The sequence below is a fragment of the Pelobates fuscus genome, chromosome 2, assembly GCF_036172605.1.
Source record: "Pelobates fuscus isolate aPelFus1 chromosome 2, aPelFus1.pri, whole genome shotgun sequence".
Lineage (NCBI taxonomy): Eukaryota > Metazoa > Chordata > Amphibia > Anura > Pelobatidae > Pelobates > Pelobates fuscus.
This window is the reverse complement of record NC_086318.1, coordinates 364747226-364770437: the sequence shown is the minus strand read 5'-3', so window position 1 is coordinate 364770437 and position 23212 is coordinate 364747226. Positions and strand designations below refer to the sequence as shown.

The 23212-nt window shown below is 43.4% G+C and overlaps 1 protein-coding gene across 1 annotated transcript in view; it reads right to left on the bottom strand.

The window, feature by feature from the left end:
* Positions 1–23212, bottom strand: part of SNX5 (sorting nexin 5) — a 95848-nt gene that overhangs the window by 55177 nt on the left and 17459 nt on the right. The gene's annotated exons all lie outside the window — the stretch shown is intronic.

Sequence of the window (23212 nt, the reverse complement as noted above, 5' to 3'; positions counted from 1 at the left end):
TATGGTGCACGGAGGGGTCCTTTAGCAAATATATATTTGAAAGGTGTTACCCCTGGTTCTGGTACAGATGTGAATAGCCCTGCATCCCTTAGATCATGGACAATACCACGTCTCACAGCAGAACTCAGAAGACGCTGCATCCCCTTCCCAGCTACAGCTAGGAAGGCGGAGTTGTTCAGACTACTGAACACTACCACCGACAACTCCGAGGCAGGGGAAGGCCTTAGTGGGACTCAATTACCAGCTTTTCATGCCATGATGACTTCCCTAATGGCATCCATTGGCACAATAAGTGACAGGCTGGATAAATTGGAGGCTGGTGGTGCTAGCCAGTCCACTACCAATACGACGGTCACCAGTCATCCTCTCTCTAATACCATGCCCGATAATACCCTGGAATCTACGGCAATTATAGATTCTATTGATCCCTCGCATATGGTCCCATCTCACCTTAAAAAGGACATTCTGGAGGGCAAGGACGTTAATCTGGTGTCATTGCTCATTGCCTCCCAGGATGTCCTAGAGAACAGGACCTTTGCATATGGGGATATTTCGGTAGTACTAAGGGCTAGAGACCCCCGGCTGAAAAAAAAATTCACCATCCCTGAATTCGTACTTGGGTTTGGGATTTATAGAGATGTATACTGCTCTGTTTACCCCGGGAAAAGAGCAGAGCTGGATGCATACATGCACAAGATGGTGGATCTGGGGCACAAATACGGTGGTACTGCTTTTTACGATTACCACCGTTCCTTCTCTGCAAAGGTGGCTGCGGCTCTGGCTCAGTTCAATTTAAACATAAATTGGAATAAATTGGACACGGAGCTATTCTGCAGGCACTTTGCAGGCCTCAGACACACAACTTGTGCAGTGTGCGTATCAGCAACACATAGCACTAATTTCGGCCCAAATTCAGCTGAGGTAGAACAAAACCAACCAGCAGCTAACCTCCAAAGACCTACTAGAGGCTTAAAAGACAAACTGGGCAGCTGACAAAGATGCAGAACTGGTGACCACCGGGGTACTGAAGGCATTGTTAGCCGACCTACAGAAGAATATCCTCACGGACGTCACTGCACTGAGGGGAGAGCTGCAGGGCCTGACAGGCCGCATATCAACACTGGAGGCCTCCTCCCAAGACCACCAGCAGCACATGTCCTCCCTTCAAACGGCCATACAAGACTTACAACGCCAGAACCTACTACACGAAAGGCGTTTTGCGGCCCAAGAGGATAACAGAAGGAGATGTAACCTAAAAGTCAGAGGGATCCCAGATGGACTACCAGAGACGGAATTGCCACAAATGATAAAAAAACTGCTGACGGCTATACAACCGGCCGGCCAAGCTAAACCCATCACTCCCACGGACATTTTCAGGGTCCCCAAACCTCCCGGGGCCCCGGCCACAGCCACTGAGGATACCATACTTACATTTAAAAACGGGAAAGACAAATCGGCGATTCTCGCCGCACTACGAGGCAAGACCCCTATACAGTTTGAAGGCATGAGCCTGACATTCTACGCCGACCTATCCGGGGCAACATTGGCATGGCGCAGGTCACTCCGTCCCTTCCTAACCGTGCTCCAGAGACATGACATAAGATACCGCTGGCGACCCTCCCAAACACTCCTCATTCAACAAGGAGACAATACACACCAAATCCATGACGCTCAGGATGCAGCTACCCTCCTACAAACCCTGGGCCTTCCACAGATCCCACAGAACCAAGTGAGAACCCAAGAGCCTACCTCCCCAAATCGTAACTGGGACCCGGCACGAATTCCCGCATTCGTACCGAGAAATAATACACCGGACGCCTACGCCTCGATCACCACTTGAATGGAGAGGCACAGGTGATCTCACTCACCTGCACAGCGCAGTGAACCACCCCTCGGAGCTCAATGCTCTCGGACACATAGTTTGATTGTTACCCAATTACAGACACACGATCCTCTATCCACTGGACTATAAGCTACACCCCATACTGGGGGCATCGGCCTCCATGGAACAACGTGACATGCCCGAAGACCTGTGAGCTCCAACTCCACGGGCATTTCTCATTTGTCCCCCGACAGCAATAACTCTGAAGCGCTCTATGAACGCAGATCGAATACTCCAGCCCCCGACAACGACCATCTGCAACAACATCTCAACACCAGGTTGGCATACGGGACCTCCGAGGTAGGCACGGGTTGACGGCGGAATACACCCACAGAGACTTACGCTACCCACCGTTGTTCTAACTGCAATACCAGAACGCGCGAATTTGGGACATCGCCCCATAGTTGGACTTTTATTGGGACTGCTAAGGTTAGGGTCATGTCTTCTTGTACCCTCAGTTCTTACTTTTCAAGCAATAACCAGGCTGGTACCCCAAAGCGCTGCCATGCTTGAGCGCTGATCAGCTGCAAAAGTTAAGTTTTGTTGTGTTTTTGTCTGTTCCAAGCCACTACTGCGGCATTAACATCCATAAGGGGCAATCGTCCAATCCTGCACCTAAGTAGATACAATGGTGTAGTTCACCACGTAGCGCACAGCAGGCTTCTTTCAGAACCTCCCATTAGAGTTACCCTACACGCAGTAAGTCGCGCTTCCCGTTTGAATTTCAGTTTAACCCATGATAAGCCACCTATAGGCTAATACACTACACTTAATATCAAAATTGACTGTCCTGGCGACTCGCCTCAGCACTACCTTATTTTTATTTTAATTTTATTTTAGTCAATCAGAAACTAACACGACACGCTTCTATACACCTTAGACATGCAAACCACGAATTTCAGGTGTGTCAGTCCACTGGCCCACCCAGCAAGATACCTAGCCTAATTTAAGCTAGCCAAAGCCACCTGCTACCAATGGTGGACAGCACTAGGATTTCTCAGCTGATTCTGGTCTCTCTTGTTTTAAATTGTATACTTTTATACTGAATCCAGCAGGGGCGAGGCATTGCCAACATGACTAGTGCTGGGCCCGGAACCTATCTACACTCACTTTACACTCAGATAACTAGCTGAAAGTATTATTGTTTATTAATTGTTCATTTCCTTGCTCATACCTTTAACAGTAGAACCAGCCTATCTTATGTGTAAAAACTAGTACAGACCAGCACACCGTTGCCCCGGTGGTTCTGAGGCGACAGAATATCCTAGATAATTTATGTGAATAGATTTTAAATATACAAGGCGCTTAGTTAAAAGGAGAAGGAATGCCACAGTTACAATTAACCGCTCCACACTACCTGTCCTCCAAAAACTGCATCTAACTACGCTCATTACGCTTTATATAATAGACTATCCCACCTGCCCTAGTGTAATATTTAGGCCGTCACAAGGCTTTGAGCCATGCAGTTACGGAGAAAAGAAATTACTTTGATTTGGCTGTCTGATCGCTCCATTTAGCAACACGACACGAGAGGGCACCGCGGTACACTGCTCCACGTGGCGCCTCAAGCACAGTTCAAGCCCATAAGTTTGAATGTTATGTTAAAGCTTTAAACGTTTAAATTTTGGAAGCTGTCTATATTATATAACTACTGGTGAATTAACATTGCAACTATAGCAATTCGAGTTACTGCTTTATACCCTTTCGCACTTGATTTTTGTTCTGCATCTTTATTGCATATGCTTTGTATTTCTCAGGAATCACTTAAAACAAAAAATGTGCATTGTATTTCTATGGCATGTCACACAGCAATGTTGTTTACTGTTATAAAGCGGGTGCCTGCTGTTGGGGCATGGCACACGTATATGTGAATGTTACCCTTCTATATGCACTCAAAAATAAAGAATTTAAAAAAAAAAAAAAAAAAAAAAGACAAACTGGGCAGGGATATTGTCTTTTTAGGCAAATCCCAAGTGTGTAATAACTTTAATGCCAGCAATTGTGGTTTTAGCTCTTGCAGATTGATGCATGTATGTTCACACTGTTTTAGGGCCCATTCTAAGACAATGTGTCCAAATAAAGCATTCCCTAAACCAAATTGCACGTGCGTGAACCTCAGCTTATTCACCACTTTGCTACATCTACAACCGTCACGACATTTCAGTGACTATCTCATAACAGGACTGACTGAGGGATTTCACACAGGGCTGATACATTTACCTACAGGCACACTGGAATGTGACAACCTACTATCCACACTAGATGACCCACAGCTAGTACACAAACTCATCATGACCGAGGTGAACCAAGGGTTCTTGCTGGGTCCTTTCCTTTCACCACCCTTCACTTCTTGGAGAACCAATCCCATTGGGATTGTCACGGGAAAAAACTCACTTAAACCTAGACTGATCATTGATTTATCTGCACCACATTCCTCCACGGTCCCTAAATTCACTCATACCTTCTGAAGAATTGTCACTACATTACGCCACTATCGACCATGCCATAGGTGCTATCATTAAAGCAGGCACAGGGGCATGGTTAAGTAAAACGGATGTAGTAAATGCCTTCAAGTTACTTCCCATGCACCCTTCACTTTGGCACCTTCACGGCATTAAATGGCAAGGATTATATTATTTCTTCACCCGTCTCACTTTTGGCTCCAAAAGCAGCCCACGTATTTTTGATACATTTGCAGAGGCTTTGTGTTGGTTATTACTTAATGTGTGTAAATGTCCTACAGCTTTGTTTGAATCACTCACTATCCCAGTCTCCCCACACAAGACATTGGGGCCCGACACCCACATGCAATTTTTGGGGATACAATTAGACACTGTACATATGCAGGCTAGCCTCCATCATGACAAAATTGAGCGTATCCTGGCAAGCATTGAACACTACCTACGGCAAGAACCAGGAAAGAACTGCAATCATTGCTGGGATCGCTCAATTTTGCGATGAGAATCATCCCCCAGGGCAGATCTTTTATTTCACACCTACTATCCCTATTTCCAAAATTCACCTCAGACACTTCAAGTATTGCATTAGACGACCACGCAACCTCTGATTTACGTATGTGGGGAGTTTTTCTCACCTCTTGGAACGGGCGAGCCATGTTTATACCACCCCACTCTGACACTTCACCTACACTATGGACAGATGCTGCAGCAAACACAGGTTTTGCAGCCATCTGGGGAGACCTATGGCTTTGGGGACCATGGCCAACCGAGGTCAAATCACTACCTAAATTCACAGAGACCTCAGCTTTATTTGAACTGTACCCCATCGTGGCGGCGGCCATTGCCTGGAGACCACATTGGTCCGGTCACACGGTTAGGTGCTATTCGGATAATATGGCTACATGCCATATTGTCAAAGGCCGGTCAGCATCCTTGGTAATTATGAGACTCTTAAGACGACTCACATGGGTAGCGGCCACCTGTCAATTCTTCATCACATGTATTCACGTTCCAGGGTGCACAAACATCGGTGCTGATCACTTGTCTCGATTTTGTTTTCAGGATTTCTTCACAACACTACCCACCGCCTCCAGACTGGCAACTCCAGCCCCACTTTTCCGAGACATGATAATGGATTAAAAGCTTTGTTAGATCACGCTCGTCACATTTCTCACCTCGCACTTTCAGTAAACACTAGAAACACATACGATAGGGCATTCCACATATTCAAGAAATTCATTTCTGAATTCCACATCCACGACATGTTCACGTTAGAATCAATATTGGGTTTCACTTCCTTTTGCCACATTAACCTTAAACTATCATTAAACACGATAAAACTGTACCTTACTGGCATTCAACATCACATGCTTATCCAACAACCCAATGCTACAGGTTTCCTGTCCTCATATCCAATTAAGACAGTACTTAAAAGGCATTAAAAAATTGGACGCACATGTCCCCTCACAGAGACTACCCATAGACAATAACATATTCCATTCACTAATCAATTTATTAGATTCTTCTCCTTTCGAGCCCCGTACTAATACCGTAATAAAGACAGCTATATATTTAGCCTTTTATGGGTTCCTCCGACCCAACGAATTCACGACTAAGACCATTACAACCCCCGACTTCCTAAGAACTATGGACTTGCAAAAACATAACGACCATTACCTACTAATTTGAAAACAATCAAAAACCAGCACCGTAGGTCATACTATTACAATCCCCTTGTATCCTACTCATAATAAATGGTGCCCTGTACAAGTTTTTGACGCTTATTTTCTTTCACTCCGGAAACAACCTTTACAACCTTTGCTCGAACTGCATGGTAACATTCTGACTACAACAAAGTTTATGCTTTATGAACGTCTACTATTGACTAGGCTCGGCTTAAACCCCAGCCATTTCTCAGGTCATTCTTTCCGAATCGGGACAGCATCTACAGCATCTGTTAATCACATACCCCTACACATTATCAAGGCAATGGGACGCTGGAAATCCTCCGCTTACACACTCTACATACCTAATCCCGTTAAAGAATTAAGACAAGACTTCTGTGACTTATCTAAATAAAGGAAGCTGGTTACCGTATTATGTCTTATGGTATTTTATTTTTGCCCACTTTTATTACAGGCCTACTGCTTTGTCGGTTCCGGCACACCACAACCGACTGGTTCCAACTCATTGTTGTTAAGCTTATTATTTGCTAGATTTCTGTATACGGCTATATTGCCCCCGACTAATATAAATATATATAGTCCGGCAAGGACTGAAATGTCGACGCTTCTTTGTATTACTTGATGCTTGAATAAACAGCACGATTAGAAATATTATTGAGTCCTGTGAGTGCACTTCAACAAGAACCTATATATACTTATGGTTGGAGTTTGCACCGAGGCATTAACAAGACCGGGAGCAGTGAGTGTGGGACACGTGGAAATTTCTTTATATATACACACACACAAATAATGAATTAGATTCCTTGCACTCACGCTGAATGTTCATATTAAAATGTTAAATTTACTTGCCGGGTCCCAGTCCTATGGGGATGTTGATATTCACCTAAATAATAGAAGCATGGGCTGCACTCACGGTCTTCTGATGCAAAAATTCTTTATTTCATCTAATAAAATTTTTATTTAATTTTTTTAAATCGACGTTTCGTTCCACACAGGTCACTTTGTCCTGAGGCAGGTCCCTGTGTGGACCGAAACGTCGATTTTTTTATTAGATGAAATAAAGAATTGTATATATATATATATATATCCCCTTTCAGTAACTTATCTCCACACACTTCCTATTTTCAGAAGTGAATTCACAGCTATGCTCATTCCAGCAATTTTAATGTGCATTTTCAGTGATTTAGATCTGCTCATGTAAGGATTCATTTTGTCCCATCCCACAGCCTCTCCCTCACAAATGCACCACACCCAGAGCTGCCTTCTCAGACAAGCTGTGGATCAGAACAAGGCATTTCTATTATCAAACGTTTTAGTGTCCTAAAACTGGACCTATTTTGAAGTCTATTAATAACACAGCAAACAGTGAATTTGTTTTCTCAGTTTTACTTTACCTGCTACTGTATTTATTATTTTAACATGCAATAGTAATCAAAATTTTAAATATATTATTACTGGTGCTAAAGCAGACTTGCAGAGTAAGGCACTTGCTGAGGGAATGCTAAACCACGTAATTCACAGGATGATGTAGGTCATGTAATTACAACTTCTAAAGTTCACTCTGCAAAACTCAGTTTTACAGATTTACAGTTTAGTAAATCAGTCCCATATAACTTGGTCTGAGCCCCATTGTGTGCCATGTGTTTATTTCGTACAATGCACAGCTGGAACTTCAAATCAAAAACTATTGAGCCACAAAAAGTGGAAAACATGAGTAATAAGTACATTGGTGTGAATTTTGGTTTAAAGGACCACTCTAGGGACCCAGACCACTTCAGCTTAATGAAGTGGTCTGGGTGCCAGGTCCCTCTAGGATTAACCCTTTTTTTTAATAAACATAGCAGTTTCAGAGAAACTGCTATGTTTATACTGAGGGTTAATCCAGCCTCCAAAACCTCTAGTGGCTGTCTCATTGACAGCCGCTAGAGGCGCTTGCGTGCTTCTCACTGTGAAAATCACAGTGAGAGCATGCAAGCGTCCATAGGAAAGCATTGTAAATGCTTTCCTATGCGACCGGCTGAATGCGAGCGCGGCTCCTGCCGCGCATGCGCATTCAGCCGATGACGTCGCAAGGAAGAAGGAGAGGAGGAGGAAAGCTACGCGCCCGGCGCTGGATAAAGAGGTAAGTTTAACCCCTTCCTCCCCCTAGAGCCCGGCGGGAGTGGGTCCCTCAGGGTGGGGGCACCCTCAGGGCACTCTAGTGCCAGGAAAACGAGTATGTTTTCCTGGCACTAGAGTGGTCCTTTAAAGATTCTCTCTCTTGCTCTAAATACATGCACTGGTCTTAAAGCAATAGCAAAGAAACAAATCGATCCAATAATAATTAGAATTAGGCTGTAGACCAGTATTAAGAACTACATTTCAGCTGAGCATTACAGGAAACTAGTTCTTCAATACCGACAAACTATGATTAAAGGACCACTATAGTGCCAGGAAAACAAACTCGTTTTCCTGGCACTATATAGTCCTTATGGCTCCCCCACCTTCAGGGCCACCCTCCAGCCACTTACCTTAATCCAGCGTCTGGCTCCTTCGGCGCTGGTGACCTCTCCTCCTCCTCCATCGTCAGCTCCCAAGTGGAGCCAAATGCACATGCGCGTGCATTCAAACCGTCCATAGGAAAAATTTACTCAATGCTTTCCTATGGATGTTCTGCGCCAGGAAGACAGCCACTAGAGGCTGGATTAACCCTGCAATGTAAACATAGCAGTATCTCTGAAACTGCTATGTTCACAGCTGCAGGGTTAAAACCTGGGGGACCTGGCACCCAGACCACTTCATTGAGCTGAAGTGGTCTGGGTGACTATAGTGGTCCTTTAAAGCATACTACAAAAAAGTTAAATACAAGTCCACATCGTGTTAATTTTGGCGGCAAATTTCAATGTAGTCTTAGTCACAGTGTTTTGACTAAAAAGCCATTTTATTTTAGTCGTATTTTAGTCATCGGAATGGTTTTAGTTTTAGTCTATTTTAGTCAACTAAATCTCAAACATTTTAGTTGACTAAAACCTGAAAAACTGTTAGTCAGCAAAATTAGCACTGGTCCACATGGACTATTCTCAGGGATCCACTAGTCATGATCAGGAAGCAAGCTAGGGCTCTTAGAGCCTTCAAAGGCAACTTAAACATTTATTAACAAAATCACATAATTAAGTAGATACCGTATATACTCGAGTATAAGCCGAGTTTTTCAGCACATTTTTTGTGCTGAAAAACCCCAACTCGGCTTATACTCGAGTCAATAGTCTGTATTATGGCAATTTGCATTGCCATAATACAGACAGGGGCTGTGGGGGCTGGCAGAGCTGTTACTTACCTGTCCTGCAGCTCCTGTCAGCTCTCTCCTCCTCCGCGCCGTCCGTTCAGCACCTCGGTCAGCTCCCAGTGTAAGTCTCGCGAGAACCGCGGCTCTCGCGAGACTTACAGTGGGAGCTGACAGAAGAGCTGACCGGACGGCGTGGAGGAGGAGAGAGCTGACAGGAGCTGCAGGACAGGTAAGTTACAGCTCTGCCAGCCCCCCTCTCCCCCCACTGAACTGCCAATGCTGGACCACCAGGGAAGGAGAGCCCCCCTCCCTGCCATGTATCAAGCAGGGAGGGGGGACGAAAAAAAAATATATATTAATAATAATAATGAAATTAAATAATAATAAAAAAAAATAATAATGAAATTAAATAAAAAATTATAATAAATAATAATAAAAAAATTAAAATAATAAAAAAAATTAAAATAATATTAATAAAAAAATAATAATAAAAAAAACAAAAAAAATTGCCCACCCCCCACCAAGGCTCTGCAACACACACACACACACACACACACACACACTGCACTCATACCCACACTGCATTCATACACACACTGCATTCATACACACACACTGCACTCATACACACACACTGCACTCATACCCACACTGCATTCATACACACACACTGCATTCATACACACACACTGCATTCATACCCACACACTGCATTCATACCCACACTGCATTCATACCCACACTGCATTCATACCCACACTGCATTCATACCCACACACTGCACTCATACACACACACTGCACTCATACACACACACTGCACTCATACACACACACTGCACTCATACACACACTGCATTCATTCATACACACACACACTGCACTCATACACACGCTGCACTCATACACACGCTGCACTCATACACACGCTGCACTCATACACACGCTGCACTCATACACACGCTGCACTCATACACACGCTGCACTCATACACACGCTGCACTCATACACACGCTGCACTCATACACACGCTGCACTCATACACACGCTGCACTCATACACACGCTGCACTCATACACACGCTGCACTCATACACACGCTGCACTCATACACACGCTGCACTCATACACACGCTGCACTCATACACACGCTGCACTCATACACACGCTGCACTCATACACACGCTGCACTCATACACACGCTGCATTCATACACACACACTGCATTCATTATATACACACACTGTAAATAAATATTCAATTAATATATTTTTTTTAGGATCTAATTTTATTTAGAAATTTACCAGTAGCTGCTGCATTTCCCACCCTAGTCTTATACTCGAGTCAATAAGTTTTCCCAGTTTTTTGGAGTAAAATTAGGGGCCTCGGCTTATATTCGGGTCGGCTTATACTCGAGTATATACGGTATTTCAATAGTGACTGAAAAAAATACTGCTGTGTCTTCCGAAGCAGTTTGCATGATTATGGTACATTTTAGTCTACACTGATCTTGTTATATCTTATTTCTAAATAAATAAATGGAAAACATATCTGCTAGGAAGCTATGATACAAGCAAGTTTCTAAAATAATGACAAGCTCAGCTCGGGTTCAATGACTGTCAAATGATAAAACGCTGCATCGGAAAAACAAAGAGATAAGTGAAAACTCCAAACATCCTACTCTGATAAAAGGAAGGAAACAGACTTCACTAAATACAGGGCTCTGATTTATTATGGTTTACAGGACAGTTTGAAACAAGGGGAAAATGATCTGCTATAACATGTGCTCTCTAGATTTTTCTTAAAGGGACAGTGATGCCTTAGTTTAAATAACAGTTGTAGAATCCAAGAGGTTATCTACATTATCTCCATATTGCTGTAAAATCTATCCCAGAATGCAAATTATCCAGCAGCTAGTGTTTATTAGAACAGCTCATACCATCCTGGTTTTGTGCGCAAATTCATAAGGTTGGTATTACAAAGGTCTTACTATAAAAGGGGTAAGCATGCCTATTTTTTATTTTTTTTGTCAACGCAAAGTCAACTATAATTTCACATCAAATACTATTAATTTGATAATAGAGAAAATGGTGACATGTAAACATTAACAAACTTTCTTAAAGTCATGATAACTTTTTTTGTATGATGGTCAAATGTTTTCTTTCAACACGGATTGTTGGACTTTACCTTCACAAAAATCTGTTCATATGTATAATAGCTTTGAATTATAGAGTACTATTAAATAAGTTAACAAACTGAACAATTATTAAAGGACAAATAATAATGAAGCAGGAAAGAGTTTCTGAATTTTGACAATTCATTATCTAAAAGACCTATAAATATAGCATACTGAAAAACGTAAAGGTACACTAGAGAGTTATAAATGCAAACCTGAGGACTGATTTGGGAAACACATAGTATATCCCTACCAATTTTAGATGTCTGCTCCTTACCAAGGGTTTAAAAAAGGTACAATTTACCCACTTTATATCCTGCGGTTCGCTGGTCTTGTTATGGCTGCCCCATCTCCTTGGCAGAGATCATTCGTTTTGATTATCACAAACAATCCAATGCTTCTCCACAGGGAATCATTGGAAGGCTGGTGCGCATGAGCAACAACCACCACTTGGCACCAATCAAATGCTCTCTATGAGAAGCATTTGATTGAATAACCTAGGTCCTAGCCTGACCGTTACTGCAGCAAAGGCATCTTTAGTGGCTGTCAGGAAGGTGGTGGCCTGGGTGCCTTTAGTGTCCCTTTCAAGGAAAACTGTCACTTCCTAAGGTTTCTAATATTATGTTTACTTATATCCGATCTTTAACAAACAGGTTTATGAGGTGGGAAAAAATTATACTAAAAGTTGAAATTCAAACCGCTCTGTCCTATAACTGGGAATCTCTTTCTTGGTTCCCTCTCAGTCATTATTACAAGCTCTGTTCTCTGCACATGCCAGTCAGTATGAAGACATCAGAGGATAGAAGAAATTAAACAATGGGGTAGGCGCTGCAGAAACCACCACCCCCTTTTTTTCTCCCCCTCTCCTATCTTGGTTCTCTCTTCTTTCTTTCTTTCTAATCCTAGACACATTTGAGGCACTCCTGGAATATAACCCCCCCCCCTCCCCTGTAAACATAGGTACCACTACATAACGAGATCCCAGACGCACGGACTGACACTCTCCAGAAGAAGGGAGCATGCACCCCCAAATCAGAGTGTTGCCTAAATTAAACAGGGCAACTACACGTTTCATCCATTCAGATGCTCTATACAACTTATTTGTTTGATACTGTTGGCCCTATAGGCTTCAATGCCTGTGTACATCGCATCATCCCGACTTGCAGGTTTTACCTCATGTCATGTACCCTTTAGTACGTTACTACATGGCAATGTTACCATGTTTCTACCCTGTCAAAAACAAAAATATCTTCAAAATAAAGAATTACAAAAAAATAAACAAACAACAATGGGGGAGATTTATCAAAATGTTCTGCCCCAAAAAGTGGCACAAAAATGTAAAAGTTCAGGAATCACCAATAGAATATGACTGCTGGTTCCACTGGTTTCATAGTAACTGGTCTACTTTTCAAACAGAACACTGATAAATCCCCCAAAACTTCTGTTCTGGAATGCAATGTCATTTGCTAGATCTAAGTGTCAAAATGGGCATAGGAACTGGGGGTTATGGGAGAGGGATGACACAGATCCACCTTAGGTAATTACATTGTGGTGTAAGATGAAGAAGATTCCCCTTGATAGCCAGCTCTGGGTTCAGCCTTTCCGAAATCTCTCTCACATGCTTCAGCACTGATGTGATAAGGCTGGGGATGGAAGAGACTGCAGGCAACAGCAAGTCTTGAGGAAGAAAGACAAACACTGGGGACCACATAAAGTTGAGGGGCACATAAAGCTAAGAGAGACAAAACATATGGGGGGCAGAAAGTTGGAGAAGACAGAAAACAGAAAACAGAAGACAGAAAACTCTGGTGACAGAATGCTGGGGAACTGAAAGTTGGGGAAAAAGAAACCTGAAAAATACAGAAAGCTGGAAGACACAGGAGGACTAAAACGTTCAGTTTTTTTTTTTTTAAACAGTGAAGGCTGTCGAACGAATCCAGCTGGGAGACAGATAAAGCTGGGTGATATTGAAGGCTGTAGAACACAGCAGGAGGATGGGGACAGCGTGCCAACGTCACTCCGTTACAAAGCCAGAGTGCCAGTGTGACTGGATAGATTTGTCCAGCTCTGGGATTCGTCCCAAGCAGGGAAAATAAAAAAAATTAAAAAATAAAAAACACAGGTGGCGCGCAGGACAGCCAGGAGGTGGTTGTTACTCAAAAAAACAACCACAAATCGGTTCTGGAGCGGAGGAAAATGGAGTAAATCTCTAAACTGAATACACCATGAATCTTTGTGATATAGGTGTATTCAATGCATATGGGTGTGATTGCACCAAGTTATATTATTCATAACAGGTTCACTTTAAATGAAAGATCCAGCAAAGGAACCCCTTCATATACAGGCTGCTATCCATCCATAAAATATAAATGAAGGTAAGTGAGCCTTTATGGATTAAGTTCCATTACGCTAGATAGAGATATATATATATATATATATATATATATATATATATATATATATATATATATATGTTAAATTGTTTATACTCAATCCTGGAAGCAACATAATATAAAATGTATAAAGCAGAAGATCACAAAATGATCTCTCAAGTTATAGGTTAACTCAGGGGAAGTGACTACCCTTTTTTCACATTATTTTATTGAAGCTGCATTAAAAATCAGTAGAGAAAAAAAAAAAAAAGACACACCTCTGGGGGAATTCATGTACCAACAAAGAAAATCTAGTTGACACTATACATAAATTTAAAGTTTAATAACAGTCATGTGAGTCACAAATGGTCAGCATGACCTAGAAATGATTCTAGCCTACTTCTACAAGGTTTCATTTTAACTTTCATTTGATAACAGTTAGTGCAGCAATCTGTTTTACATTGTAACATTTGTCAAAAAGATTTTTTGTTTTAATATAATCAATTTAGAATATATTTCTAAGAAGCTTCTCATTCTGGCCATATAAGTTAAAGGGAGATTATATCATTTATAACCACTACAGTTTATTTTAGTGATTATGGTGCTATGGTAGTGTCCTGCGGAGATCTGTAGTCCTTATGGTACTTAGAATGCCCCTTTAATAAAACAGTAATGAAACCCCCATGGCAAATAGTTAAACATATATTTAACAAAAACTATCCCTAAGAGAAGCAGATACTGCTTCCATTCATAGCCCAGTGATATTTATCATTAAGCCATGTATTTTGTATAAATCACAGTATGTATAGCCCCCTATCCAGCTTCCTATGTCAACACACAATAAACTAGTTTTTAGTGGAAATTCTATTCCGTGCATACACATGCTTTGTGAACATATCACAAATGAACTAGTGCAATCCCTATGTTGCTGTGTTTTCCATTTAAAGAAACATTCAAAGAATCATAATCACTACCACTTATTGTAGTAGTCATGGTGCAACGAGGCCACAGGTCCCGTGCCTCTGTTTTGTTTTTGTTCTTTTTTCTCAAGCGTAGGTAGGGGGGGGTACACCTGGTTGCCACACCTTACCACTGTGCCTTAGAGGTCATAGTGATTAATTTCCCTTCTGCATGTACAAGACAAATATTTGAATGGATTAAGCACACATTGAGGAATCACGGACTGTAAGCACAGAGCTAGACGAGGATATACACGGTAGTTAAAGGGTTAAGACAACCAAACCTTAACTCCGCTCCAGCGTAAAGGCAAACTTCTACCTGAACTTCCTCCAGTGATGTCACTCCCCCTTGCCAGAGGGGGAGGGGATATCAGGGAGCACGGGCTGAAGGGAAGAAAGAAGTGCTGCAAGAGGGGTGCTGCGATTGGCTTTCAGGAGCAAACAGCATGACGTAACTCCTTGCTAATAACACCCCATGATGCTAAAAGTTGCACCTCAACGATGCCCCAAGTTACACCTCCGGCAGCCAAGGTTTTAGTCTCCATATTTGCAGCATTTCATAGAGAAACACTGCACATTCACACTCTACACACCATGACTACTTCAAATCACTGAGGTGGTCATGGTGCTTGGAGTGACGCTATAATCTGCGAGGGGAAGGGGAGGGAAGGGAAGGGAAGGAAATCCGAGTGGCATTGTAAGGAGCTGCAGATTTGCTGTTGTAAATGGAAATAAATTATAAGTCCCTATTAAGAAAAACACTGGTGTAGTGTATGGGCTGTTATCAATACCACTGTTCTCCAAATTTAACACCTTGTTAAAGGGACACTTTACACGATGTAACTGCATCTCATTGAAGTGGTTATAGGGTCTTTAGTCCCCTAGCGCCGTCCTTTTGTTCAGTGTTAAACTATTTTTCATGTAGAGTCTGTAACCCTCTGTGCTACTTGGGCTAATGAGTAAGCACTAGCCTGAGCATCAATGGGCTAAGAATTTCCGCTTTCAGCCTCTCACTGTGCCAACTGCTGGTATGGCTCCAATACGGGCCAGGCTTTGGGGATCCAAGGTCCCCCAATCAGTTTTAAACTGGTTTAAAATTGATGGGAAGGACAATGCCAGAGGACTCCAAACACTATAACCAATTCAACGAGATGAAATGCTAATGGTGCCTACAGCAGGTGCTTACAGCATCCCTTAAACACTACTTTATAAGATTCATGACCATGACAGCTTGCAGCTGCTAATAAAACAAGGAATTCTATTTTGCTTTGTGTATTCTATAACAGAAGGTTATGGAATTATACCCATTGAGCTTGACAAAACATATGCCGTGTACCATTGCAACAAACACTATGACAAAACATCCTCATGTAGTAGGCATGTGCTCTATAATGTAGGAGAACATATTATGGGTCCAGACCTCAACCTCACTGACTAACAGATCAAGACAAATAGACCCCATGGGTTTCTACAATTATTTGAGGGTTAAATTAAAGACAACCCCATTCAATGAACTGCTACCAGTTACCAAATACAGAGATAAACCTTCAAACACCCTCCAGTGTATTCAATAAAGATTTAAAAAAAACACATATTTGCCAAGTTATTTGTGTAGATTTGTTTACCGATTAGACTGCATCTTAACTAAAATATGAATAGATCTTAAAACGGAACCTTCACTTCTCTGAAACACTAATAATCACCTATAAATTGCATGTATCTGTGCATGAATGCAAAGACTATGTTCTTTTAAATTTGTCAGAGTTTTCAGTTTCCATACATTTATCAGTATCCCCAAAAAATATATATATTTTTTTTAAATGTACACATATAAAATAGTCATCACTACACTTAAAAAGACTCTAAACACAAAAAGCATTAAATCTTACATGTAGTGCTCTCCATGTTTACATTTTGCTGAACACAATAGTGTCAGAGACATTCGAACAGTCAAACATAGCTTTAGAGCTCTAATGTGACAGCTGCTTTATTACTCAAGTCGATATGTTAAACATTTTTAAGGAAACTCAAAGTATAGAGAAAGGCACACAGGTGTATGGACCTGTGCAAAAGCAAACCACATAATCGGCTGTTTCAATGGCTTAAGAACCCAGTGAACCCTGCTGAACATTATGGGGCTTTATTAACTGGATACTGAAATTCTTCCAGACTTAATATATCTTGGATCTATTTTTTTTGTTTGTTTGTTTACAAGAATTGTCTCTGTAACGGATCGCCTGGCACCCCGACTGGGTACCTCCGTTGAAGGATGCTCCTAGCGCTCCTGAGGACTTAAAGCACTTCACCAGACACCATAACCACTGTAGACTCCCACGAACCGCCGCAGCTTGGTTGGGGTCTCGCCACGCTACTCACTCTGGACCCAAGACCAGGGTCTAGCTTCCAGTAGATGGACCTCTCCGAATTCCAGAGAGCAGGAACAGGAACAAGCTCTTAGCAGAGCTCAGTGATTATACCCTGGGGAGTATAGTGATTATAGCAATCCCCAGAGTGTAGTTCTCCAATCCCCCAAACATGAGCCAAAACTTCATGAAGGTACAAGATGATCTGAACCCTTCCAAAAATCACACCGATCCCTCCAGTGAATCAAAAGTTAGGTGGAAGTCCCTTTATGACCGACCGCAAGCACAATTTCCTGCCCAAAACAGTTCCATAGATTTGGGCTGTGCGGCCGGTCAATTCCATGCAGAAAAACGGCTAAGTCCCATTTCGAACGGGACTTAGTCTCTGGAGCTGCAAGTTCAGTATGGGAGAAGGTAAGGGTCAGCGGTGTTCGGCAAAATGTGTAGCCGATTTCAGTTCCACAGAATCTTTAGCATACACCGCTGACCGCATCTGAATGAACAAAGATGGCCGCCGCCACGTGTTCGTTTGCACGAACTGAGGCCACCCAGCGCTCGGCAATTAACCTGCAGTAACCTCACAGCCTGGGAGGTAAATTGCCTGCACACTTTAACTTCTGGGTGGTCTGCCTGTGTGGTACTTGGTTCAGTAAGCCCTATTTACTGAACCAAGTAGGGGAAAGCCCGGAACAAGTTATTTTACAGGTCTGGGGACATAGTCTTAAAGGGACATTGTTCAGCAAAGTTACAAGATGTCCCCAGACGGTTCTTAAAGGGCCATACACACCCAATACAAGTCCATACGTTTTCAGGGGCCATAGTCTTAAAGGGTATTGTTACCCAAAGTCTCAATATGTCCCCAGACAGTTCTTAAAGGGCCAGCAGCAGTACAATAAAATACCATTCACTGTGCTTAAACATGCCCCAAATAACCCAGGGGCCATAGTCAGCAGGCAGGAGGCGGGCAAACAGGCTTCTCCAGGGCCCAGTGGCGAGGTTGGTTTCGCCACAGTCTCATTATAGGTAAACTTTGGCAAATTTCCTCTAATTTGTTTTCAGATTATCAAAATATTAGGTTATCAACTAAATGGTCTTTTCCATTTATTTCTGCCTATTTATGAAAAAGTCTACTGGTGCAAAAACATGCAAACTAGCATAATTTTGACAGTTTGCAGTGATTAAAAGGGGAGGCAAGATGACTTTTTTCAGTAAATTCCACTCATATCCTCGTATAAAAAACAGGTTAGATCACTGACTGCTAACCTGCGCTAAAAGTCAGCGAAGCAGCTCCTGTCAAAACAAACAACGTGTTTACGAGCATCACAAGGGACAAGAGGATACCTAGATGATTAGCAAGCATGTGAATAGAACCTTCCACCATGGCGACAACATTATCTTTATTCTCACAGCATTTAGTTGGGGGGAAAATAAAACAAAAAGCTTGCAGATTTGATATGTATTTGAAATGTAACACAAATGGGATTCCTTAACGCAGCTCTGTCACACACAACCCCAGCACATTTTAACATTTTTAGGAAATGCGCATAAAGACGGTGTTGAAATTTCATTGACATGGTGACATCCCCAGAGGTCTCCTCACCTAGTACTATAACAAGTGTCCGTGATGGTTGAAATTGGGAGGATCCGTGATCAGGGAACAGTGTCAAGTAACTGAGACACGAACAAAACACCCAAATATCGCAGAAGCACAGCTAGTTGAACAAACACGGAAGCCTACATACCATGACACTACCAAGGGGGAATGTAGAGCAGGTGAGATTTCGGACAGAAACCACAGACAGGCAAGCAACACAGACACAAACAAACACACTCACGGAAGGGGCAAGATGCACGCACGCGCAGACATGCAAACCACAAAACAATGGTTGAGAAAAGCAGTACAAACTAAACAACCACCTCGCCTGTCAAATGGCAACACACGCCCACCCACAAATACACATGACTCGACACAGAACGAACGCACAAACAAAACACCTAGAACCACACGACACACGAGAAAGGATACAAGAGACGAACTAGGCACGTGACATATCACAACGACCCACCAACGACAAGACGACAGCAAACCGAACATGGTAACCGACACCACACTCTCTCAACTTGCACACTACACATCGGGTGAGATAGCCAGCCCCCCCCCCCCCACGGACACATACGAAAGACCAGCCCTAAGGTATAACATCGACGCAACGGACAACACCCTCGCTTAACAACCCACAGATAGTACGAGGCACAGACAAAACTCGCTATGATTAACGATAGTAATGAGGTACAAGAAAAGACTATTAAACAGACTATAGGGGTGCCACAAGACTAATCGGAGACACGATACACAAGCTCTCTGACGCCCCGAAGAATACCTGAGAGGGATCGGACCGTTCACACTACAGACGAATACTGACACACACGCGACATCAGAGAAATATGCTCCCATAACAGTTAATAAACACCAAGAGGGACCTGCGTGTCCGACAACTATGCGGGCCTGCAAGCCCAAATAATTGCTCACATATATTGAAATTTAATACTGCACAAATGGTATCAGTGATAGATAGGTTATTATGGTTCAAGAGATTAATGAATCTCAAGGTTGGTTACTTGCTATAGAGAATTCCTATCTACTGATACGTAGAGTACTCTTAAAGGCAAACTGAATCCTAAATTCTCGACAAGTATAAGGGCAGATGAACCCAACAGCTTACTCACCATTGTTAAACCTTATTCCTGCACCTGTTGTGCACATACCATAGTATAAGAAATAATAAGGGGGACCTGCGTGTCCCAATGTTGTTGATATCCACTGATATTACTAATAAAAATCATCTTTACAAAGAAATTTCATTGACAGGTATAAGACAAGGTATAGACTACTTTGCCTTATGTATTTTTCCTATGTTTGACAAAAGGCAGAGCTACTTTTGGTCAATTCCTTTGCCATCACTAGTGACTGAGGGGAAAGGCTTGCTTTATGGTTCCTCCATAGGCATCAAGGTTGTACTCTCGCACATGCACAAGATTGCAGGACTGACATCGGCTCCTGGCAGATGAAATGCCAGAATTGAAGAGGATCTTGTGCAAGAAGATAGCGGCGCCCACGAGAGACAGGTCCAGGTTACTTAGAACTACCTTCCTATGCACCCCGCGGTCAATGAAATATGCAAAGACCCCAGAAGGTGACAGAGTCGCTTTAAACCATGAAGTGTTCAGAGTGCGTAAAGGATTGTTTTGAAAAGCAGTTCCTTCAGTACATACGTGTACATCTAGTACCCGTATCAAGAAACAGGTATGCATACCACCCAAGCGTCACTCTTTAAGAAACCTTTAACACCAACCACTACTCCTCTTTCCTAGCACCCAAGGGTCACCCTTTTGAAGGACTTGATCATCAAAGAACGCACATGTAACAAAACTTAAAGGGACACTATAGTCACCTGAACAACTTTAGCTTAATGAAGCAGTTTTGGTGTATAGAACATGCCCCTGCAGCCTCACTGCTCAATCCTCTGCCATTTAGGAGTTAAATCCCTTTGTTTATGAACCCTAGTCACACCTCCCTGCATGTGACTTGCACAGCCTTCCATAAGCACTTCCTGTAAAGAGAGCCCTATTTAGGCTTTCTTTATTGCAAGTTCTGTTTAATTAAGATGTTCTTATCCCCTGCTATGTTAATAGCTTGCTAGACCCTGCAAGAGCCTCCTGTATGTGATTAAAGTTCTTGTGCTGGGTCGGGAGGCTAGGGACAACACTATCAGGGCCCTGACACTAATGCATAGGAACACCAAGACAGACACGGGCCTTCTCCTACTCTCCACGGACGCGGAGAAGGCCTTTGATAGGGTCAATTGGGAATACATGTTCCGGACATTGACACACTTGGGAATGGGACCACATCTTCTGGGCTGGATCAAAGCCCTGTACTCCAAACCGTCAGCACACGTACTGGTCAACGGGGCCCTAACAGACCCGTTCCCTATACATAATGGTACGCGTCAGGGATGTCCCCTCTCCCCGCTGCTTTTCGTCCTAGCGTTGGAGCCATTCCTGAACACCATCAGACATCACCCCGACATCACCGGCATTCATACAGGAGACACGCACCACAAAATTGCCGCCTATGCGGATGACCTACTTTTTTTCCTCACACATCCAGAGGTCTCCCTGCCCAACCTAGTGCAGGCCCTTCCATACATTCGGACTCCTCTCAGGACTAAAAATTAACTTCTCGAAATCATATATCCTAAACATTAGTGTACCCGCACCTCGCGCAGACCAGCTACGCAGGAGCTACAAATTTCAATGGGCCTCGGACAAGATACGCTACCTGGGTACCTGGCTGACAGTGAGCGTAACCAACCTGTATGCGACAAACTTTACCCCATTACTGACCCAATTTCGGAAAGAGATGAGGGAATGGGCCTTCCCCCACATATCCTGGTTGGGTAGGGTGCAAGTGGTGAAGATGAATTTTTTTCCACGACTGCTCTACCTCTTCCAGGCCCTGCCTATCCTGATCCCAACATCCTTCTTCACGACACTCCGGGGAGCACTGGGGTCCTATGTATGGAACGGAAGGAGACCCAGACTGAAACACTCACTGCTCACACGGCCCAAAGACAAAGGAGGACTAGCCCTCCCAGACTTTCTACTATACTACAAAGCATGTCACCTACAACGAGTAGTGGAATGGTCCAAACTAGGGGTACACAAGCTGTGGAAGTCCTTAGAGGAACACGCAGCGGGTGTCCCCACCGCCTTACTCCCGTGGCTCCCAGTGGGAGGATCAGGGAGGGAAGCCCGTTACACACCCTACACAAGAGCGACTCTGACGGTATGGAGGAGGAGTATGGGGCATCATGCTCTTAGTACGTACCCCTCCCCCTTACTACCTCTCACCCATAATCCGGACTTCCAACCGGGCCTTGACCCGAAAGCCTTACAAACTTTGGTAGACGACCCCCTACCCCGACTACGACATGTCTGCTCCAGCCGGGGACTGAAAGACCTGACAGAGTTACGTGGGATGACCCCTCAGCCCTTCCTGACACGCTTTCGCTATGCACAGGTACGCAACTACATAAAACTTCTCCCACAGGGAAATGCCTTGGGCAGAGATCTCACAACCTTTGAGAGACTGTGCTCAGCCCCTGACCCACTATCGCATGGAATTTCGCACCTCTACTCCCTTCTCCAAACGCAAACCCCAGTAGAGACACCTAACTTTATGGGGAAATGGAAGGAATCCCTAAATAAGACGTTTAGCGCCACAGAATGGGAGAAGATTTGTAACAATGTCCACCACTGCTCAACATTTAGCAAAAGTCAGGAGACAGCTTATAAACTACTCACGAGATGGTACCACACACCAGCTACAGCGCACCACATAAACACTCAAGACTCCCGCCTATGCTGGAGGTGTGAGAAGGAGATAGGCACACTCTTACACATTTGGTGGAACTGTGAACTGATCCAACCGTTCTGGCACACTATCCATCAAGTCATAGCCCGCTTCTCAGATAATCCCCCACCTCTTGAACCAGCAGCTATGCTGCTCCACCACACACCCACCCCCACATCCAAATATAAAAAGACACTCACGATCCGGATCATTAATGTAGCAAAACAATTAATCCCACAGTTTTGGAAGAGAAAAACGGCCCCGCCCTTATCCCAGTGGTTTGCCCAAATGGAGGACCTCAGAGCAGTTGAGGAACTTATCATGTACGCGGCTGGCCCGCAAAAACAACAGCAGACTTACCTAGACATATGGACGCAGTGGATACTGATGACAACGAAACCGGAATTCCAGTCCATGCTAACGGACCACACGACCGATACCCCAAGACCAACAAATGCAGAGACAGTAGACTAACCCTATCCCCCCTCCCCTACCTGAACCCTACCCCCCTTTTTCCCTGACTCACTTACTTCGCACCGACTAGAGAGACGGAGACCCGTAACCAAGAGCAAGCAGACACACTAGGCTGAATGATCATGAGCACTGGGCACTGACGGCTAATGTACACAACTCTGCC